The sequence below is a fragment of the Lactuca sativa genome, chromosome 4 (genome assembly GCF_002870075.4).
Source record: "Lactuca sativa cultivar Salinas chromosome 4, Lsat_Salinas_v11, whole genome shotgun sequence".
NCBI classification, from domain to species: domain Eukaryota; kingdom Viridiplantae; phylum Streptophyta; class Magnoliopsida; order Asterales; family Asteraceae; genus Lactuca; species Lactuca sativa.
This window is the reverse complement of record NC_056626.2, coordinates 54593734-54598959: the sequence shown is the minus strand read 5'-3', so window position 1 is coordinate 54598959 and position 5226 is coordinate 54593734.

The window sequence follows — 5226 nt, the reverse complement described above, 5'->3', positions numbered from 1 at the left end:
CGCGAAACTTCTGACTAACTCGTCGAGTCCGTTTGGAATCAACATTTTCTGAAAACACGAAAGTCGTCCGAAATTGTGTCTAGTTTTCAGAACATTTTGAATCTCATCAATCGGAGTTACGGTTCATGAGATATGGTCAAAACACTAACGATGGGTCAAGCTGTCCAGCAACATCCTTCTTTTTTCAAAATCCAAGATCCAAGCGTCCAATCGCTAGTTCCACTTCCTTTTCCATCCGAGCATGTAATTGTTGCTGAAAAATGAAATTATAAACTAATTAAGCACATTTTGGCCATTAAATGAGATAAAATCAACATAAAGTATTAAGATAATGCATGAATTATATGACTAAATATGTCCTTATCAAAATACCTCACACTTGACCTTTGCTTGCCCCCAAGCAAAACTGAATTTTAGTATATTAATATTAATAAGACAATCCCAATCAAACCTAGCCATTATTCCAAGACCGCAACGCATGCATTTGTGTCTAAAATTTTTCCTAAGGACCCCCCTCAATTCTAAATACTTATAATCCTCATAAACACTCGCCCACTTCTTTTGAACAACGCTCATTTTATGCATCCCTCCGAATCCATCCCCAGAAAACTTTCTTAACCTCAAGTCATTTTTGGTTAAATCCCCAAGCATACATTCGATAAAATAACCTAGAAAAGAAAATTACAAATACAACTTTTGATTGAATCTTTTATACTTTGTAGCTTTTCTTCATGATATTCTTCTTTGTCTTCATAGCTTTGTAGATTCTTTATTCAAACATTTCATCACTCTTCTTTTTCAACTTTTTCTTTTCTTGTTTTTTTCTCTTTTTTTTTCCAACACACTTTTTCCATTCAAAACTAAAAACCTAGAAAAACATATGCTTAAGCAAGGGAATTTAAATTCATCCTTTATTGGTTAAAGGCATTAGTCTAGTGTGCAATGACTACTTAAGCTTTCCTGGATACATTTCTGGTACATGATGCTAAACATTTTCCTATCCTCAAACTAAGCGAGGTTGTGTTTTTGTCCCATGATTTCACTAGAATAAAGGGGGCCACAAATTCACTATAACGTATATAGGCTCAACTAAACATTTAGGTCCTCAAGAAATCATCAAACACAATACTAGCATGAACCCTAATTGCTTTTACCAAAATTTTCTAATTTAGCCCTAGCAATTTTAGTGCAAAAATTTCAAAATTTAACTAAAATTTTAACTAATGTAACCAACCCCCTACTCACACTTAATTTATGCAATGTCCCCATTGCATATTAAAACAATTAAATAACATAAAAGTAAAAAGAGAATTAGAACAAACTCCCCTTGGATAGTAGTGACGAGGGTGATCTTCTTCAATTTAGCTCCATCTTCAGCTGACTTTAGGCATATGAACAACTCATCCACGCCTTGGGCGTCAAATCTCGTGTGGTTGACAACTCTAAATATGTGGGAAAAAGCATCTTGGAATCGCCTAGAATTGCCGCCTTGAATTGAATCAAATCGTCGACTCAAAGATAAAAGAATGAGCAACTCGTCGAGTTTTATGTGGAGACTCGCCGAGTTGAATCGTCATATGGGCAGAAATCGTGAATTTTCGCTAGAACTCGTCGAGTTATAAGGGTGCACTTGACGAGTTTTCGGCTCTGATCGTGCAAATTCTTCTTTCTGCTTCAGGTCTGTTTTTGAGGTCAAATAGGGTATTAAGGTAATACACCTCCTTATATTCTTCAATGACGAAACTCCTTTTTAACCGTTAAAACCATCGGACTTATAAAATCACTCAAATCTTCTAATCTTCTCGTCTTCGACTCGACCCCTCACTTTATTTCCTAATGCTTTATTCGTTCATTCTATCCCTCACCCTATATTCGGAAAAGATAAAAAAAATACCAAGTAATAAAAGAAACATCAAAATAAAAATCCTAAATTATCCCTAAATACTAGAAGTTTAGAAAGAAAAAGAAAAGCAAACTCTAATGACGGGTTGCCTGCCGCAAGCGCTTCTTTTTGTGCGAGTCTTTAGCTGGACTCTCAACTTAATAAACTTCCAATATACTCAATGCCAATCCATCCGTTGCATTAAATATTTTCTTTGGACCAATTTGTAAAATTTGGCTCTTTTCTTATAAAATTGGCCAAACGAGCTTGAATACATAAAACCCAAGAATTCTGACAAGGGTTGGGACCGGTCGGGTACTAATCAGAAATAGATCGCGCTTCAGAACTTTCTCCAAAGTTGGAATCGTCACCCCATGCTTCGAAACACAAACCAGAAGAATAGGGGACCATGTCATGGTAATGGTCAAACCACAACTTGGTTCCTGCAATTTAGCTTGTTCTTGTTCTTCATCTGACCCTTCTGCCAGCAACCTTTCCAGCTCCTCCAAATCTCTTTCTGGATTAAATTCTTCATCTTGTAACCTTAGCTCTTGTGACTCAAATTGTTCTTGATCATTAGACAAGATGTTATCTAACCATCTATCAAATTTCTTCAAATCTTCATCCGATCCACACTCCTCATCTTCTTGCTTAATTTTCTGCACTACTTCCTCAAGAAAAGCATCAAAAGCATCGAGATTTGGAAAATACATAATAAAATTAAAAATAAAAATTAAACTATATAAAAAAATTAATCAACAATTAAAAAAAATGATAACAATTAGCAAATAAAATTAACTATTTAGAACCGTTCCCCGACAACGGCGCCAAAAACTTGATGTGTGTGAAACGAACTAGTTTTAATCCTACTTACCTGAACTAAACTGATAATCAATAGATACATTGCCTTTCGTGTGTTCGTCTTTGTGTTTAAGTTAGTAGGATTAAAACTAGTTCGTTTCACACGCATCATAAGGAGATATAAAATAAAACAAAATCAAATTTTTTTTATTTATAAAACGCGGAAAACTTTTCCTTACAATGCAATTACAAATGAAAACTATGTTTTTAAATATTTCTAAGCAATATATCATAACTCTTAAGTAGTAGATCAAGAATCTAAACATCGATCCATGCGATCGAAATCCATTTCTTCGCGATCGGACTCAGCCTACTCTTCTTTTAAGCTTCCTTTGATTCTACAAAGCATCAAAATGTAATAGCATTACATCATGTATTAAGAATCTTCAAATAGGAACTTAATAGAGTTAGATAGTAGACTTACCTAAAGTAGAGTACAAAATTTGACTTTACCATCCTTGCGATCTTTCAGGTAAATACGGCAGCTTTGCAACCAATGCCCCTTCTCTTGGAAATAGAAACATATAGACTCTTTGGGAACAGTACACAGGACTATCTCAGACTTAGCCTTTCTCTTTACCATTTGGTCAAACGACTTGACCATGGTCGATCCCTTTCCATTGGGAAGAGAAAGCTTTTCTGAATTTCCAATGGTACCATTGTCATTGTCCATGGAAGTTTGGAGAGTAGATGTTCCAATCAACTTGCTTTACCAGTGCGCCAAATCATTGTTGATTCAGCAGCAACAAGCAAATATGTTAATATCAATAAGGGTCATGTCGTGATCTCCCATATAGTAGTCCTTAAAGAACCCGCTATATGACTTAGGAAGTGATTGAAGAACCTAGTTAACAACCAACTTCCTTGAGACTTTGACACCCAACTCTCCCAACTTGTCAAAATGTAACTTCATCTCCGAGACGTGAGCATATACAGACTTTCCTTCCTGCCAATAGGGCTTTGAGTGACCTAGAACTTGTGAGTTGCGGAGAATTATTGAAGGAGGTGGAGAAAGTGAAGTTCTACTACATCATGAAGAAGGGATTAAACTTTCACCTTGATCGCCTTGTGGAAAATCATCTTTATAAAGTAAGTTTTTTCCAAAAGATTCGGGAAGACCATAGTTGTCTGAACTAGACATCTATAATGGGAGAAATTCAAGTTAGTTGATTTAAGTCCTAAATATAACACCCAAATAAAATATTATGGCTAGGATCCAACACAATATTTTACAATTCAGAAGGGGGATGTCGTAATCCGAATTGCAAAATATTTGAAGGTAGGTAAATGACGATTTACCAATTTCCACCATGAAAAACGAAATTGATCATTGGGTTTTAAACGGATTGAAATTCCTAGATCCTTTAAGATTCATTGAACTATTCAATGGCATGTTTAAATCTCGATTGTGCCCTTCAATTTTGTCACTGGGATGCCAAGGATCACAAACAAGGTGTGAATAACCATGCAAATTAGCTTGGTACACCCAATGTTACAACCACGTAATCAATGTGCTGGTTAACCACACACGCTCCATTGATCTATGATTAACATCAAGCTACCCTTTGTCATGCACTGTTAGGACCAGATTAGTGTGCCTGTTAACCACACACGCTCCACTAACGACTTAACAAGGCGCAAAGAGCAATTTCATGGGTTAGCACCAAATTCTCATTTTCCTAAAGTAACTAAGATTGGGAATTTAATAAATGTTTAGCTACTTTATAATTATCATTATACTTGTAATGAAAATTAATGTCCTGTTAAACCCGTTCGGCTAACGACCCTCCACCAGTCAAGGAAGCGGTGGGCGAGAGTGGACACCCATTAAACTGTCATTCTATAGGCAGTAACCTTATACCCCCTTATAGTCCGGCTTCATGAATGAGGCCTACTAAAGGTAAGACTAACATTACTCTTATATATATATATATACATATATATATATATATATATATATATATATATATATATATATATATATATATATATAAATTATCAAACCTATAATATTATAATAGTATAAGGGTTGAATTTTAAACTTTTAAAATTCTAGGGGTTTGAAACTAAATGTTTGAAAGTGGGACTTTGCATTTACAAATTCCAAAACTTGAGGGAAAGTGTTGAACTGTTAAAAAACTTTTGGAATCCATAACTTATGAGTTTAATATAGGTTTTATGAAACGACTCTTGACATTCCATAACTTGAGGACAAGTTATGGAGTTCATAAAAACATTTATGTAAAAGACTCTTCAAGTTCCATAACTTGAGGACAAGTTATGGAAGACTTAAAACCATTTATGATGACATTTAAAAATGAGACTTTTCACTTTCCATAACTTGAGGACAAGTTATGGATTTTATCAAAAACAATTAGAACAAAAATTCCCCAACTAACAAAAAAAACAAATTGCCTATGATTTATTTAAACTTATAAGCTATGAAATTCAAATCAAACAAATTTCAAGAAATTAGCCTAATC